Source organism: Carcharhinus amblyrhynchos, chromosome 3 (genome assembly GCF_965287045.1).
Source record: "Carcharhinus amblyrhynchos chromosome 3, sCarAmb.v2.hapA, whole genome shotgun sequence".
Taxonomy (NCBI): Eukaryota; Metazoa; Chordata; class Chondrichthyes; order Carcharhiniformes; family Carcharhinidae; genus Carcharhinus; species Carcharhinus amblyrhynchos.
Window position 1 is genome coordinate 23,241,012 of NC_137326.1, and position 19,361 is coordinate 23,260,372.

A 19,361-nucleotide genomic window follows, 5' to 3' on the forward strand; every position below is an offset into this window, starting at 1 on the left:
ATGCAAGCACAGATCAACTGCATCAGCTGAATACAGCACTGGGTAAGATAAGAAGGGGTTACAATATTTCATCAAGGGATTGCTATTCTGCCATACACTCCAAGTCATTTAAAATAATTTTGTGCAAAATTAAACAAGGTAATCATTTAAGTTACACTGATCAAATATTGAAGAAAATGCAGTCACGTAGTAAGCTATTTTTTCCACCTCTGTTTGACCAAAGTAGTTCAGTCCAAAATAGTGACTGTCGATTGGTGTTTCATCACCATGGAAACCACAGTTATCTGTTGAGGCAAATCATAGTCCCTTTGACACTGGCAAATCAATTTATAGGCATCCACTACGTAACAAGTGGTGATATATTTTGGTTTGATGAACAATTGGATAATTAGCAAGGCTAAGATTAATTTTAAAATCCTTGAGATTTTCAATTACAGCAATTATTTCAATTATTTAGAAAAGCTTTCCAATTTACAGTGCGAAAAGACAATATGTTAGGAGCAATTACATTTACAGGTATTCAGCAGTTTTCAAAATTTGTGCTCATTTTAATTCCACACATTCTTTAACCTAATGCATGAACAGTTCTTTCCTCCATTATCACAGCTGCTGTAATTCCCCGTAGCTCCTAAAACCAAATACGATATTTCACAGTTCATCTAATGACTGACAAAACCATGTGACAGAAAACGTGTGTGTTTTACGGTGTCTAATAAAACACGGCATCTCTTTATAACATAATCGAATCATAAATATTTTTAAACTCCCCCAATTGACTCTGTCCATTTTCCAACACAGAATGGAACCACAATGGTAATGTCACAGATTCAGTCCCCATTTTGTACAGACCTGCTTGATCTTGGTCAGGGTAATAGAAAGGGCACCAGATTTCATCTTGGCGTGAGGAACAGAAAAATTAATCAGCCATGAATCTGCATAAATATTTCTGCAGATCAAAGAGGCATACAAAAAGCTTAGAACATTGAAATCCCTACTTTTCAATTATCTCAGATATTGACTGGGGAAAGAAGAAAAATCTAACGAGGGTGGCGTATTTTGGGAGGTGGTAGCCTGTTAGTTCCTTCTCCGGTTTGTTGAGGGACCAACTCAGGGTAAATACTCATCTGGATGCAATTTAATAAAGACCCAGTTATGGCACACAAGCAGAAGTCCAGGAGCCTTTGAGAATCCCGTTATATCAATAAAATGAAAATGCCTATTAGGGTGTGCAAAAGGAGTGAAATATGAAAATTAGACTGGGAGCAAGTTTTGGGGGAATATGGTCTTTGAGTTGGAAAAAAAAATTGGAACCAAACAGTAATTGCAGAACAGAAGTAGAAGAGCATTAAGGAAAATTTGCTGAAGCTCCAACTGAAATTTATTTTATGTAAATTAAAACAGGCTTAAAATTGTCTATGTATTTAATAGAGTGTAAGAATTCAAGCCATCTCACCATGCCTAATACAATCATTTTCTTCAATAGGTTCTAGGTCATGATGTATAAGTACACCCAGCATACAAGTTCACCTGCCATAAGATACCAACTCAATGCAAAAAGCCATACTTTCGTGCATACTTGGCATATGTTGACTCTTCATCTATCATCCCCTCCCCCCACCTAAGCCATGATTTTAATTACAAAATGCTGAAATCGCATTAATAGTTGGACTCAGTTTTCCACCCCAGAAGTGGGTAAATTAATTATGTTATACTGTTAAGTTGGCACACGGAATCAAGCAGGCGAGACAGGGTGCAATATGATCATGCGCAGGAGTTAAAGACACAGCCACACAGAATGGACACGACATGGCAAACAGAATCACAAACAGAACTGGGTCCTTCAGCAAGACAAATGAAATACAAAGTGGCTATCAAGCTAAAAAGCCATAACATTTGCTAACTCATCAAACAACTGTGTTGCAGTGAGGAAATTTGGTGTTACTGAAAAAAACCTGACGTGGGGAAAGGAAGAGGAATCCACCCTTGAAGAAGATGCCCAAGACCAAAAGGTACCATCAGAGCAGGACCAGCTACCACTCTGATCTTGAGGAACAGGCATCAGAAGGGGACCTTGAAAATCGTCCGAATGCTTACATTACCAGAAATGTGGGCCAAATGAAACTCTGAGTCCAGGCAAGATTTCAGATCAACATCGAGTGGTTGCTTTAAGTAACAAAACAGTCTGTTGTTGTGGCAGAAGATCTCTTGGAGCCTACCAAAAACCTTGATGCCAAAATTACCGCTTTCCAGTGATTCATCATCAAACAATGACAAAAACATGAATACCCGTAAAGTCACATCGGAAACACTGATGAAATACCCATCAATTTTGATATATGTAGCAGCCAAACTGAAGTGGAAAGTTTCTGAAAACCATTCCAGACAAAAAAAAACAGGATATGGAAAGATAAATCATGGCCTGCAAGGCCAGCAGAACAAAATTGAAGTATTTTTCAAATGCAAAACCAAACTGAACATCAAGTTCCCCGCAGGAGCTTTGTGCACATCCATGACAATGGTTGGATGGATTAGGATGAAGTCAGTCATGGATCAGTAACACACAGAATAGGCATAGAATCATAGAATCTACAGTGCACAAAGAGGCCATTTGGCCCATTGAGCCTGCTCAGACAACAATCTCATCCAGGCCCTATTCTCATAACCCCACATATTTACCCTTCTAGTTCCCCTGACAATAAGGGGCAATTTATCATGGCCAATCAACCTAATGCACACATCTTTGGAGCATGGGAGGAAACCCATGCAGAGACAGGGAGAACATGCAACCTCCACACAGACAGTGACCCCAAGGTCAGAATCGAACCTGGGTCTCTGGCGCTGTGAGGCAGCAGCGTTAATCACTTTGCTGTCACGTCAACCAAAGACCTACTTAAGAATGCAGTTTGTGAGCACACTCCAGTGAGATCAAGAGGTGCGTGTGAAGAAATAACACCCAAGCTGCAGTTATAGCAGACGGTCTAAGGACCATGGATCAATTTTTGGATGCGTTCCTCAACAAGCCATTCAATATCACATTTGTATTGAATTAAACAGGTGGATGGCTGACAGAGGAAAAAATCTTCACAAATGGTGGAAACGCACATGCTGCTTTGCTTGATATTTTGTGTGGCTTGACCATCATGTCATGGAATGCTATTAATGCGCCAACTGTCATCAGATCACTCAAAAGACATGAAATATCCAATTCAAAGGATGGAAAGGAAGATTATTTGTTGTGGGGGGATGATTTGGAAACTGAAAACACCATGTCTGAACCGGAGTGGGACCATTACAACTATGCCACAGCCAAAGTGACTTAGAACAAATTCAACAAACTCTGCCAAATGCTGAAGACAATGAATCTGATTATTTTTAATTGTTCGGTTTGTGGTTAAAGGTATCAATGTTCAACTCATTAATTCATTAAACCATACCACCTGAGTGTGGGTGGCACAGTAGTTAGCACTGCTGCCTCACAGCGCCAGGGACCTGGGTTCGATTCTGGCCTTGGGTCACTGTCTGTGTAGAGTTTGCATGTTTCCCTCGTGTCTGCATGGGTTTCCTCCAGGTGCTCAGATTTCCTCCCACAGTCCAAAGATATGCAGGTTAGGTGGATTGTCCATGTCCCTTACTGTCCCAAGACATATAGGATAGGGGCATCTGCAGGGTAAATACATAGCATTACAGGACAAGTCTGGTTAAGAGTTGGTGCAGACTTGTTGAGCTGAATGGCCTCCTTCTGCGCTGTTCATAGGATTATTGATGTTATGTTTTTGTTCATATTTCAAAATGGCAGCCATGCACATCTATACTGATAGTTCACATTTTGATAAGTGTATAAGCTGGCCTGTGTTTTTAGAAGGATTTTGAAGCTTCAAAAGATCAACTTATACACTGTGATTATGGGAGTCATAGATGTTTACATACAGAATGGAAACAGGACCTTTGGCTAAACTTGTCATGCCACACAGTTTTTACCATTAAGCTTGTCCCAATTGCCCACATTTGGCCCATATGCTTCTATACAAATCTTACCCATGTGACTTGTCTAAATTCTTTTTAAAAGACAAAATTGTACCTGCCTCTACTATTACCTCTGACAACTTGTTCCAGACACTCACCTCCCTCTGAAAAAGTTGCACCTCGGGACCCTTTTATATCTCTCCCCTCTCACCTTACATCTATGCCCTCTAGTTTTAGACTTTCCTATCTTTGGGAAAAGGGTTGACTACCTACCTCATCAATGCCCCTCATTAAAGACCTATATAAGATCACCCCTAAGCCGCTTACACTCCAAGGAAGATAGTCCCAGTCTATCCAGCCTCTCCTTATAACTCAAACCATCAAGTCCCGGTAGCATCCTAGTAAATCTTTTCTGCACTCTTTTTAGTTTAATAATATCCTTTCTATAACAGAGTGACCAGAACTGTATACAGTATTCCAAGTGTGGCCTTACCAATGTCTTGTACAACTTCAACAAGACGACCCAACTCCTGTATTCACTGTTCTGGCCAATGAAACCAAGCATGCCAAATGCCTTCTTCACCACCCTGTCTACGTGTAACTCCGCTTTCAAGGAACTATATACATGCACCCCTAGATTTCTTTGCTCTCTAACTCTATTCTATGATTATGGTAAGCCTTTTCTTCCTGTGACCAAAATTCAACCTTACACGCAAGGTAATTGAAATAGTAGGCCACAAATAATGGAGTCCTTTAATAGCTAAGCGTGCAAATAATATGGGATATCAACGTGCACTCAATCTCTCAGATTTACAGAACGGACCTCAATAGACCAGCTGGTTAGAACATAGAACACTACAGCACAAACAGGTCCTTCAGCCCACAAGTTGCGCCAATCATATCCATACCTACCAGGCCATAGAACTATCTGTAACTCCCAATCCCATTAAATCCCATGTACTCATCCAGAAGTCTTTTAAAAGATCCCAGCAAGTTCACCTCTACCACCACCGACGGCAACCGATTCCACTCACTCACCACCCTCAGTGAAAAACTTACCCCTAACATCTCCTCTGTACTTGCTTCCCAGCACTTTAAACCTGTGTCCTCTCGTAGCGACCGTTTCAGCCCTGGGAAATAGCCCCTGAGAATCCACCCTATCTATTCCTCACAACATTTTATAAACCTTAGGCTGAAAGCTACAATCCAAGTTTCGAGCAACAGAAGCAAGATTAAGAATAAACAATAAAAACACAAAATTCTGGAAAGACGCATCAAGTCTGGGAGTATCTACAGAGAGAGAAATAGTCAACGCTTTGAATATGTAGGACTTCTTCAGAGCTTTGATGCCAACATCGCTAGAACTTATTTGGTAATTTATCTCAAAGCTGCTTGGAGGATCATGAAGTGTACAAATGGACTGCCACATATCCCTGCTTTGACAAAGGGTCATCTGGACTCAAAACATTAGCTCTTCTCTCTTTACAGAGAATTTGCATTTTCTCTTTTTGGTTTCGGATTCCAGCATCTATAGTAATTTGCTTGAATGCCACTTATCCCTCTTTTGCAACAGTGATAAATTTCAAGAATTGCTTCACTGGTTGTAAAGTTCTTTGAAATGTTCAGAAATCATGAAAATCTCAAAATACAGCAACTTCTTACATCTGTGTATGGAAGATCAGAGCACTGTCTTGTTTCTAGCTAAAGCAGTTTCAAATTGAAGTTTTACATAAACCTTTTTGATGTCTGTCCAGAGCATATGGTGAAATCTCTGGGGTCATGGTTCTGACTCAGTAGAAATTATTTTAAAATGTGATACGAGGTGTTGGTTTCACAAACATAGCTGTAATAAATGTATGAACAGAACAGAAATATCACCCCTTACTTGGTGTAAATTTCACAAACATATCTAACAGAAATTGAAATACTAAAAATATCAGGAACCTATTTGCAGTTAGTTATCACTGTGAGCACGTGGCCCATGCAGTTTATCAAGTGTGGAGACAATCAGATTTTCAATTTAAAATTGCTCCTTTATGCTAAGTTTAACAATTTATTTTCCTAATCTCTTCTCTTGATCCCCATAGACTTATTGTGAAAAGTGGGACTTGAATCTGTATACCATACAGGACAAAGTGAAAGATGAAAATTCTTCAATGAGGCAAGTGACTATCACACGAAAATGTGTCTATTCTCAAACTAGGGAATTCAAATGGTCAGTGCAGATGAATCACTACTGCAATTTAAATGACTCACAAATGGGAACAATGTTGTAAATGCCAAAATATCCAAAAGTTGCTGAAACACATCATAGAATCCTAACAGTGCAGAAAGGAGGCCATTTGGCCCATTGAGCCTGCACCAACAACAATCCCCCCAAATCCTATTCCTGTATTTACCCTGCTAATCTCCCTGTCACTAAGGGGTCAATCAACATGGTCAATCAACCTAGCCCACACATCTTGATTTTGGGAGGAAACCAGAACATCCAGAGGAAACCCACGCAGACATGGGAAGAACGTGCAAACTCCACACAGACTGTCACCCAAGGCCGGAATTGAACCCAGGTCCCCGGTGTTATGAGATAGCAGTGCCACCAAAAAAAAACTGTTCAGGCAAAAATAATCTTGAATAGTTTCCTGCAAGTGTTGAAAGTACCAACAAGCAGACAACTTGCAAGCTATATTAGTATTGTTGCAAAGTTCTAAGATGCTGTAGCACAATGGGAGACATAGAATGTTCACAGTGACATGGCTATATTAAATTGCCAACTTGTCAGATAGGTAGAAACTTGTGTTTTCTACATTGCATTGGGATATTAAAGCTGTGAAAGATTCTTTTCTCAGGAGTTAAGAGGTAGTGATAGCCCACCACACAGTTAAGCAACCCTAAATAAAAATTAGAGTTGGTTAAGAGAAATACAAACAAACTGTATGTGAAGTACTGCAGAATGATTTTACTACACCAGTTTCAATTTTTGATTTGGCTGTGACATTGTACTTCTGTAAGGGACAAATAGGCAAGATGACATTATGGGGTTCAAACCAACCACACTAATATGCAGTGCTTATATTTCATAGAGATTTGACTTTAAATATGAGATAAGTGAAAATGAATTAGGGGTACAAGGACATTATCTAAACATGTTGGCATGCTTCCTGAAATCCATATGGGCCAATCTGTATCAAGTGGTGTGCTTGTGAGAGCTTGGCTCAGTTGGGAGCACTCAGTCAGAATATTGCAGGTTCAAGTTGCATTTCAAACCTGACTGCCTAATCTATACAAGTGTCAATCCAGTGCTGAAGTAGCGCTGCTGCATTAATCATTTCACCTTTAGAAGAAGCATGAAATAGAAACCCCACCTGGCTATTCCAGTAATCAGGCTGATATCAAGGACCATCCCCCCCAAAAAAACCCAAAGAAAAGCAGGAAGCTCTTCTGCCCCACTGGTCAACTTTCTCCTTCAGAGAACAAGATTGTTCTGCATCTTAACAATGACTGGCAAAAGCAATGCTTTCATCAAATTCTGAAAATAAACTGGGTCTTCAGCAAACATGAACACTATGTTCTGAAGAAGCCTTGGATGATTTCAGCCAAAGCTTTTTGCATCATGTATTAAAGGAAGTCATGGGAAACACTGGTTCATTTAAAATCAATTCTGTACAAGAGTAAATGACATATTGTGCTGGCAACTGGTGCATATATGAATTATCATTGATAGTTTTTAACATAAGTCATTTACCAAGTCAACGGGGGTACCAGACATTCCAGTATCTCACCATGCAAATCAATAGCTGATGCATCTGAATGGCAAAGCCAAGGAGATTCTGAAATCTGGCTTTTGCACAATATTCTACAGTACCTGAAACTAGCTTTACTTTAATTTTCTATTTGAATCATTAAATTATGCTTATTCATTTTATTTTTAACATCATAATTTGGTACTTACCACCATGATGATTTTCCAATAAATAAATAATCTATCTACTAGTGCCTTTGCCTCAACAATGCCTAGGCAGAGGATGCCAACATCAGGATGAATGGACCAATACATCACAATACATTATGCAGCTTCTATTACAGGCACTAATAGCCTTTGTGAATGTTGTCTTTTATGCACAAGGTGAGAGAATGAAGGGGTTCCTTCAGAAGCTATGCCATTGTTTTTCTGAGTTTACTTGGTTTAGGTAGAGTGGAAAATTGGGCATGAATCCACCAAATTGGATCCAACGCACTTATCTTTGAACTGATTTTCAGATTTTCAGTTTTCAACACCAGTAACATCAGGCATCACATTTTCTTGTTGTTGCAACACTGTTTCTAAGGAATGTGTAACAATCTTTGAAATCTCTGCTTTGTTTCTCTTGCATTAATTTAGTACCAACGCATATATTGAAACAATTATGTTTCCAAATAATTTGATCACAATACTTTTCCAAGTGACAAACAAATAATGAACACGTTAAACAATTAGAACAAGAATTACTGCACTGCTCCAGAAAGACAATCTTTCAAAGATTTTAGTCTTGCACTCATCAGGGCATTCCAAGAATACCAATGTCAGGGGACACAACTTCATACTGTATGAGAGGAGGGTACTAATTGGTTGGCAAGAGGACTCTGATTGGCAGAGACATTGCCAAGGAGAATGCAGCAGTTGATTGTGACTTACAATTAACTGCTAAGCATTGTTCAAAATTTAACCAGACAGCTCAACCCTTATTGGTCAAGGCATTATCTTGTGGAATGAACCAACAATTAGCTATCACTCGTATCACTATAATGGCTGAAACAGACATTATGTGTACACTTGTTCTTTCTGTCTGCAAAGATCAGGGTCCTGTGTATTAATATATATAGTTGCCAGTACGTGCAAATATGCCCACTGTGAGCCTGAATGAACTTCAATCATTGTGAACAGTGAAAGGGACATGCTGCTTGATTTGATCTGTCATTGGGACACCATGCTTGCAAAATGTAAAGCAAAACATTAGATGTGATTCTGCAATTGGACAACATTTGCTAACTAATCCCCAGTGTGCTAAAAATTACACGGACAAGCAATTTAAGATAGTCGTGCTCGTAGTGTAGTACATTTGCATAAGACCTGTTCTGTGCAGATAGAAAGAACTGAGCTAAAAATAAAAATGCTAACTATTCGCTGGTTCATTTCACAGGGCAATGCCTCGGCCAGAGTTAAGCTGTCTGGTTTAAATTTCAAATAACGTTTGGCTGTTAACTGTTAGTCACCATCAACTGCTACATTTTCCCATAACAACACCTCTGCCTTCAGAGACCAATCATCAACCAATCAGCGCCCTCTTCTAAAAGAGTACAAAGTTGTTTTTCCAGGCACTGATATTCTTGCAATTATCCTGTTGAGTGCACAACAAAAAGCTTTGACAAAATGTCTTCTTCCAGCAATACTCAAGTTCGGTACCAACAAATTACAATTAGCATTACTGTACATCACATGGTATCTGAAGTCATGTTTTAGGATTGTTTAAGTTCAGTCATCTCAAATTATAAAGTGTAGAATTATATTTTTCATTCCTTTTCTTGGCATCATATTTTGCGTATTTTTTCACTTCAATTGACTTGAAGTAAAAATCCCTCTATGCTTGGATCACTAACATCTAGGAATGTGTCAAAGTTGGAAGCAATGTCCCACAAAACAGTCAAGCAATTATCTGACAGTCATACTTACCAAATCACAAGGCCAATATCTCAGTCTCCTCCAATACAATCCCTATGTGTGCCCTGTCCACCATCAGGGAATATACCCCAGAACAGGTGGTACACTGTTTTAATACTTACTTATTGGTGTCATAAGTAGGCTTACATTGACATTGCAATGAAATTACTGTGAAAATCCCCTAGTCGTCACGCTCCAGTGCCTGTTTGGATACACTGAGGGAGAATTTAGCATGGCCAATACACCTAACCAGCACGTTTTTCAAACTGTGGGAGGAAACTGGAGCACCCGGAGGAAACCCACGCAGACACGGGGAGAACGTGCAAACTCCACACAGACAGTGACCCAAGCTGGGAATTGAACCCAGGTCCCTGGGGCTGTGAGGTGGCAATAGTATACAGGTGGAAGGGAGTAGCCTCAGCGTTGGCTCTGGACTACATAACATCTCACAGCATCAGGTCAAGTTTAGGCAAGTAAGCATTCCAAACCTGAAACATGAATGTTGTTTTCTTTTTCCCAAAGATGCGCTCATGGGAAGATGGCCTGTGCCAAGAGGCAAGTAGGACACTCAAAGCCCCATTTTAAAGATGCTATCAAAAAAGATAGGAAAACCCTCAATCAGGATGGGTGGGAAACTCTAGCTGACGATCGACTCAAGCGGCAACACCAGCTGTGGGGAGGAGTTTGCCACCATGACGACATATAGCCTCAGAATGTCTAAAGCAGACATCAGCCCTGAAAAACAGGCCTCAGCCCAGATCATCCTGCACAACTGGCAAGGGACAAGTTCATGCGTGGTGGTACTTGTGGCTGATCTTGTCTTTCCAGAATTGGCTTATTCAACCATCAGAGCAAGTGCAGCTGATGATCTCAAAGTTCTGAGGCACATTCCCATCATTTCTTGCAGATGGAAGAATACCAATCATTCAGCAATTAGGCAGAGATCACCAACCCAACAATCTGGAACCGATTTGAACTTTGACTACCCAAAAAAAGGGATATATTTTCACCACTTTGTCAGTAATCTGGGTGGCATAGTGGCCAGCACTGTTGCCTCACAGCATCAGGGACCCGGTTCAGTTCCGGCCTCCGGCGACTGTGTGGAGTTTGCACGTTCTCCCCATATCTGTGAGGGTTTCCTTTGGATGCTCCAGTTTCCTCCCACACTGCACAGATGTACAGATTAGGTAGACTGGCCATGATAAAGTGCCCCTTAGTGTCAGGAGGATTAGCAGGATAAATACATGGGGTTACAGGGATAGGGCCTGGGTGGGATTGTTGTCAGTGTAGGCTTGATGGGCTGAACAGCCTCCTTCTGCACAGTAGGGATTCTAAGACTCTATGAATGAATTTGACTACCCTGGATTTCACTGGACTTTGGAACAAATGCAGGCAAATTCTATATTTGTATTATGAGATGGACCTTAACGAGGGATCCACTTATGCTCCGGTAAATAGGAACAGACAGAAACTGGTGGCGGTTGGGTTAGGAAGCACATGTTTGCAATGTGCATCTCATGTAAATAAACGCTTAAAAGAAGTGTGAAGATGGGCCCCCATTCTATTCTTCACCACCTACCACCCGACTTTCTGGAATTGAATGCAGGGTCCTGGCTAACAGTTACCTCTCAATGCTGAGACATTAAAAAGATTATCTACTGACATTGCAGTTTCTGGAATCTTCCATTCCACAAACTGGCTGCTGCCTTTCTTACATTACAACACTTCCACAATACTTGATTGGCTGCAAAGAGCTTTCAGGTAACATGAAGTCGTGACGGTGCTATAGAAATTCAAGCTTCTTTATTTTCTGCAAGACCAGTGGTAATTAGTTTGACAAGACTAGTGCGTCTCATGACAAAGCCAAATCAGCCATAATTGCCTCATTGGAAACACGAAACTTGAAAAAAGAGCCTCTAATGAGGCAGAATAATGTCATTGCACTAATTTTGATGAAATGATTTTATATTTAGTATTCAATGTCAAAACTCCCCAGCACTGTCAAAAGAAACATTTCTGGCAGACTGCCAAAAAGTCAAATGTGACAGAAGAAACTTTCCAACACTAGGAGGAATAAATATAACAAATTTTCAAACCTCCAGACTTAACTCATCGGTGAGCAGGAGCCAGAGGCTACAATTCCCAGCATGCCCTGGGTGTTTTCCCAGATGCGGACTGGGAGGGGATATGGGAGTTCACAGGGTGCTTGCATGAAGAGGGGAAAACAATGATGTGGAAACCAGGTCCTATGACCCAGGAGAGCGGCACAACAGAGAGAGTTCCCAGATCAGGGACACATTCTATGTGCCGGTTGGATTTGAAACTGAGAGTGTTTCAGATCCAACCTTTAGACCTGTTCTCAGGCGCCCCCATACATACTCCGCTCACAAAAATATCAGCGATTCCGAATCGCACTGCAGAAGCTTGTGGGTGGGACTTAATGCACCCGAAACCCTGCAGCTCTGATCGGCGCCTCCAACTGCACATGCACAGAAAACAAAGATTAAATGCTGCTCCCCTGCCACATCCCTCCCGGGCCTGTTAATGCCTCCCACTGGGCCCCACAGACAATGCCCCAACCCCACAACATTACTGACCCCCTTGTCCTCCCCACCCTCCTCCACATACTGATCATGGGTGCCTCCCTCCCTTACCCCCCCACCTATCTCAGGCAGAGTGGCAGCAGACACCCCACCCCCCCCCCCGCCCCACTGATCTCAGGCAGACTGGCAGTGGACCCCCCCCCTTCCCCCCAACTTATTTCAGACAGAATGGCAGCAGACACCCTCTCTCTCTGTCTGAGATCAGTAGAGGGTGGACCCCCTTTCCCCCTCCCCCATTAATCACAGACAGAGTGACAGCAGACCCACTTTCTCCTACCTCCTCTTCCCCTCATCCCACTCTCCCCCCAGCCACCAACACCCTCTTCCTCCTCACACCCCAAATGATCTCAAGCAGAGAGCCGTCAGATGCTTGGCACTTAGCTCCTCATTAACCAAAGCACCCAAATCAGACTTATGTGGAGCATGCTTGTTTCTTGCCGATTCTGGATGGACAAATGCAGTGGTAAATGGGGAAGTGCCGGTAAAGCTGGACATGCAGCCTATTAATTCAATATAAATGCATTTAAATGGCCTTCACACCAGTTTTGGGCGCAGTCCAGAATGTGGCCTTGGTAAAGGGGGAACTGGCGTGGAGACGGACGTGGATTGTGCTACTCGCCTCATGCCCAACTTTACAAAGTTTTCACCTCTATTTCCAGCTCGGCAGACGAATAAGCAGAGGAAAGTTGCCCAGTTATTAGGAAGAATGACCAAGAACTTGAACAGAGATGGATTCTGAAGAGGGTCTTAATAGAGGCAAAGGAGTTAAAAATCTCAGGGTTTTTGAAAGATGTTCAGGATGGAGCTGAGTAACAATGAATAACAACGTGACAAATGGGAAAGAAGCCAGAGAGGAGGAGCCAGTGACTCTAGTGGATGGGGGTGTGTCTCATGGGGTGTGCCAGGAGGGGTGAGGCCCCAAGGATGGGAACTTTAAATCCAAACGTTGGAGAATTGAGCCAAAGTTGTTAAGTAAGGATGAAGAGCAGATGTGACCAGAAGCAGCAGAGTTTTTAATGTTCAAGTCTTTCAAAAATGGAGCTTGAGAGGCCACCCAGGACAGCATTTGTGATTGAATCCAGTAGTGCCAAAGGCATGAATGAGGACATGGTGATAGATAAGCATGGGTCGGGAGAGTGGCAAGCAATGTGATAGGTGCAGTCTGTGATGGAGGGATACGAGGTTGGAAGTTCATTTGCAGATTGAGAAGCACACACTTGCGAGGAGATGGATAGACTTTGTGGCAAGGGTGTCAAAGACAATGGTTTTGGTCTTCCACTGCTTAAGAGAGTTAATTATAGTTCATCTGAGACTGAATAGTGACAAGCTGTCTGAAAATGATCAAAGTAGTAGAAAGGTGGAACTGGATGTAATCAGCATGCTTGTGGAAGCTGAACCCATGTCTGCTGATAAAGTTGCTCAGGGACAACGAAGAAAACTTGCTTTCTGCAGGCATAGATAACAAGCCATTATAAATACTGGTATTCAAGAATAAAATGTGTTGGAGCAATTAAAGTGACAACTTGTTCCATCTAGGGATTCAAATGATTAACTGCAGAAACGTTGCTCTCAAGTATCATGGTGCCCTCCAAACCCTAGTACTTTGAGGTATTCTCTCTCTGCTAAAATGCTTCATATACCTCGACGTAAAATTTGTCAACAAACTCTCCTGGCCTACTGCTTCATTACAACTGCATTTTTTGGTACAAATTTTAGTTCAGAATAGCCATGTAATTGTGGTGGTGTTCTCAAATGTGCATAAGCAAACAGTCTATCTTAATAAAAAGGAACGGATCTAAATTTGCAAAAATTAACTTTAATCTGAGCAATGGTGCATTTAATTAATATTAGATTACAATACATTAGGGAGAAATTACATTCAATATTTGGATAACCTCCCAAATTAACAAAATGATTTGGTTATTTCTAACACATTCTTTTTTCCTGCAATTTGCGTAAGACATCATCTTGCAATGGAGATGCAAAAAAAAACTGAAGAACCTCCCATGTAACCTCAGACACTCCAGTAGTGGGTGGCTCTTTGGAACAGTGGTAGCACTGCTGCCTCAGAGCCAGGGGCCAGGTCTCAGTTCAGCGGAATTTGCACATTTTCCCAGTGTCTGCATCGGTTTCCTCTGGGTGCTCCAGTTTCCTCCCACAGTCCAAAGATGTGCAGGTTAGTGGAACTGCTATGCTAATTCACCTAAGATGTGTACGTTAGATAGATTAGCCATGGTGAATGAGTGGAGTTATGGGAATATGATGGAAGAGAGGCGATGCAGACTTAATGGACTAAATGGCCTCCTTCTGCACTGTAGGGATTCTATGATCTATGAACCCTTTTCTTTTAAGGAAAAGGTTATCTGGACAGGTGAAGTAATACTTGCACTATCCCTTGAATGCTGAAAGATGCATGCTAACTTAGAAATGTAAGAAGGTTCAAACCTATCAGAAGTACATTTCCATTCCAGTGAAAGATTCATTTACTGGTGCCTCCCATCTTTAGCAATGAAAGCTAAGGGATGCATGGGGATTATACTATTTAAGCTGTTACTGAGAATTTTCACACGCTGTGCTTCACTTAAAGTGAAAAACTAATTTTCATGAAGAATTCTTGTAAATGAATAGATGAAGAGGTATGAATGTCTTTGATGTTTCCATAATTACCCATCCCATTTCTTATTCATGTATTTGTGACTACCAACAACAACAGGGACGTGAGAATGAACTGGTTAAGTCAGGAACAACCAAACTGTTGCAAAATACTTCACTATATTCCCAGTTCCATGCAAGTGCTTCTTGAAGCTGGGGGAGGAAATTTAAGAAGGCACTATGTGTCAGGTCAGCTCCCTGGTGTGTTAAGACCATAAGACATAGGAGCAGAATTATGCTGTTCAGCCCTTCGAGTCTGCTCCATCATTCAATCATGGCTGGTATGATTATTATTCCCCTACAAGATGTTCCCACCATTATGATGCTTGAAGACTAACGAACCAAAATAATCAAAGTTACCAAATGATACCAACAAGTAAATGCTATTGGACAGGATTTTACTTCTATAATTTTCACTTTAACTATTAAACCAAAATCAACATGATTGACAGGCGAATTGTGGTCAATGTAATCTATAAATCACACATTGAACAGCAGATACAGATATTGATTTGGTGTTGGTTACTGAATGGGTTGTTGAAGAAATTTTCTTAGACGTCTATATTAACAGCAAGTCTTTATGCACTACTTGTAACTATATACAAATGCCCCACAAGGCCAGAAACCTGGGTTCAATTCCTGCCTTGAGACTGTGCAAACTCCGCATGGACATTCTCCCCATATCTGCGTGGGTTTCTCCACATATTCCCATTTCCTCCCACAGTCCAAAGATATGCGGGCTAGTTTGACTGGCAATGCTAACTTGCCCGTTGGGCCAGGAGGACAAGTAGGATAAATACATACAGTTGGGAGGATATGGTTTGGGTAAGGTTGTTGTTGGTGCAGGCTCAATGAGCTGAATGGCCTCCTTCTGCACCGTAGGGATTCTATGATCCCAATCACAGATATTTGGAGTACAGGTATGATCTAGGTCTTAACATGCCTCTGGCCATCATCAACACTCAACCTTAGGACATGTGCCTTCTTGCATCACTGAGGGCAGGATTGCGCTCAGTCCCACATTAATTTTGTATATACCAGACCCTTCTACTATAACAGATAGATCACATGAGTTTTCTGGGCAGTCTACTCAGCATAATTTCAGGCTGGTGACCAGCGGTGTGCCTGAGGGATCAGTGCTCGGTCCACTGCTATTTGTCATTTATATTAACGATTTGGACGAGAATACCATGGTGGCATGGTTAGTAAGTTTGCAGATGACACCAAGATTGGCAACACAGTGGACAGTGAAGAAAGTTAACTCCGCTTGCAACAGGATCTTGATCAATTGGATCAGTGGGCTGATGAATGGCAGATGGAGTTTAATTTAGACAATGCGAGGTGAAGCATTTTGGTAGACTGAGTCAGGACAGAACTTACTCAGTTAATGGTAGGGCGTTGGGGAGAGTTACAGAACGAAGAGATCTAGGGGTACATGTTCATAGCTCCTTGAAAGTGGAGTCACAGGCGGACAGAGTGGTGGAGGCGGCATTTGGCATGCTTGGTTTCATCGGTCAGAGCATTGAATACAGCAGTTGGAATATCTTGTTGAAGTTGTACAAGACATTGGTTTGGCCACACTTGGAATACTGTATGTAGTTCTGGTCACCCTATTATAGAGAGGATATTATTAAGTTAGAAAGAGTGAAAAAAAGATTTACAAGATGCTAACAGGACATGATGATTTGAGTTATGAGAGGAGGCTGGATAGACTGGGATTTTTTTCTTTGGAGCATAGGAGGCTGAGGGGTGATCTTATAGAGGTCTGTAAAATAATGAGGGGCACAGACAAGCTAGATAGTCAATATCTTTTCCCAAAGATAGGGGAGTCTAAAACTAGAGGGCATAGATTTAAGGTGAGAGGGGAGAGATACAGAAGTGTCCAGAGGGGCAAATTTTTTCACACAATGGGTGGTGTCTGGAACAAGCTGCCAGAGATAGTAGTAGAGGCAGGTACAATTTTGTCTTTTAAAAAGCATTTAGATAGTAAGATGGATAAGATGGGTGTAGAGGGATATGGGCCAAATGTGGGCAACTGGAATTAGCTTAGGGGTTTAAAAAAAGGGCGGCATGGACAAGTTGGGCCGAAGGGCCTGTTTCCATGCTGTAAACCATTGACTCTATGACTCACGTAATTCCTCTGAACCACATCAGGTAGAATTTCCTTTCTTGAATCACCAATTCTGATCTAACTGCAGCTCTCAACCAATCCACGTTCAAAAGGCAGAGTCTTCAGCAAAATGGCAGACTCCTGCAGAACCATCGCGGTTTGGCTCACAACAGTCTGGATCCAACAGAATCATCTTTGTCCAAAACCTGAGTATGGTCCTACGTTACATAGGGCCTGTTCTAGTCAATCAGTTCATTTAAATTAACTGAAGTAGGGGTGGTAACCTTGTTTTTTTCCCTCTCTGAAAAAATCCAGAATCCAGCCTTCATGCCTTCCTCAATAATTGTGTACCACTGTTTCCCCTCTCACAAAGAACCTGCTAAGTACGGCCCCTTTTCATACTGGCTGGTGTCACATGGGCCTGTTTTGTGTCCTACCCTAGATCACAGGACTGTGAATTTCCATGTCCCCATGGAGATTAGACCAATACTGGAAAAAGAAGATGCTGGAAGCATCCTTAGCACAGGGAACAGTGTCGCAGGATCGCATGCATGGTCCTGTAGAATGGGTGCATAAGTCAGTTGCTGCTTTTTTGTTTCTTCACTCCAGAGTAGTTCACACATTCAACTTGTGGTATCATAAAACTATTTGATCATAAATCTATTTTAGACTGTGTAAAGCTGCAAATTAGTAACACCGTCTTCTCCGAATACCCAAGAATAACTCACTTTGCAGTTCAGAACGTACACTTTTACCATCAAGTACTTTGAAATCCCTGGGCTAAGGAGAACTTTGGAAAAATGTTCGTCTCCTGAATATCAGGCAGAAGATTGAATATAAAAGTAGGGAGATCTTGCTGCGGCTGTATAGGGCATTGGTGAGGCTGCAGCTGGAGTACTGTATGCAGTTTTGGGCGCCGTACTTACGCAAGGATATTTTGACCTTGGAGGGAGTGCAGAGGAGGTTTACTAGGATGATGCCGGAGTTGAGGGGGTTGAGCTATGAGGAGAGGCTGAATAAATTAGGCTTGTACTCGTTAGAGTTTAGAAGAATGAGGGGAGATCTCATTGAGACGTATAAAGATGATGAATGGGATGGATAGGACAGAGGTGGAGAGACTCTTCCCGCTCAGAAAGGATAATAGGACTAGGGGGCACAGCCTCAAGATAAAGGGGGGGCGGTTTAGAACGGAGTTGAGGAGGAACTTCTTCACTCAAAGGGTGGTGAATCTCTGGAATTCTCTGCCCGTTGAAGTGGTGGAGGCTACCTCGCTAAATATTTTTAAGACGCGGGTTGATGGGTTTTTGATAAGAGAGGGGATTAAGGGTTATGGGGAGAGGGCGGGAATGTGGAACTGAGCCACGACAGATCAGCCATGATCTTATTGAATGGCGGGGCAGGCTCGAAGGGCTAGCTGGCCTACTCCTGCTCCTATGTTCTTATGTTCTTTAGTGGGCAGCACGTTGGCACAGTGGTTAGCTCTGCTGCCTCACAGCACCAGGGACCCAGGTTCAATTCATGGCTTGGTCACTGTGTGTGGAGTTTGCACATTCTCCCTGTATCTGCATGGGTTTCCTCCAGGTGCTCCAGTTTCCTTCCACAGTCCAAAGATGTGCAGATTAGGTGGATTGGCCATTCTAAATTACCCCTTAGTATCGGGGGGACCAGCTAGGGTAAATGCATGGTGTTATGGGGATAGGGCTGGGTGGGACTGTGTTGGTGCAGGGTCAATGGGCTGAATGGTCTCCTCCTGCAGTGTAGGATTCTATGATTCTAGGAGCTGCAACTGGAGTAAACCAAAGAGTCTAAATGTAGCAAAGAAATAACAGATTAGCTGATTAGGAAGCTGCAGACAGTGCAGGTATGATTTCATTTACTCTTGTTTGGTGGCTGGTTTCTTTGTATTTTAATTGTCTATTTTCTTTGATAATCCAGGTTTAGATGTGGCTTGGTCTCTCAGCATGCAGCATTTCCAAATATTGGTATGATATAAAATGATAGTCAGGGCAAAGGTAAGAATGATGCTGCCATGGACTCAAGTCACTGTTTTGCAATTTTACCAAAAATCAAGTTCTACCTTCAAGGTAATCAGAATAAGAAAAGGTATTTATTCTAGTTGCAAATGTTTTGGTGTCTGTCTTACTTAAATTCTTTTGGAGAATATGTTCTTTCCTCCAGTCAACACTTCCTTGATTATCACTGGTGTTGACGATATAGATAGATACAGGCAAATAATGTGTAAACGTCAGCATTGGTAATGCCCAAAAACACACAGAAACCACCTGAAATATTATAGTTCAGACTTAGAAACAAAGAATTAGCTGGATTCACCTATCTA

The 19,361-nt window shown here is 41.8% G+C and overlaps 1 protein-coding gene across 2 annotated transcripts in view; it reads right to left on the minus strand.

The window, feature by feature from the left end:
• Positions 1-19,361, minus strand: part of iqsec1b (IQ motif and Sec7 domain ArfGEF 1b) — a 450,843-nt gene that overhangs the window by 205,230 nt on the left and 226,252 nt on the right. The gene's annotated exons all lie outside the window — the stretch shown is intronic.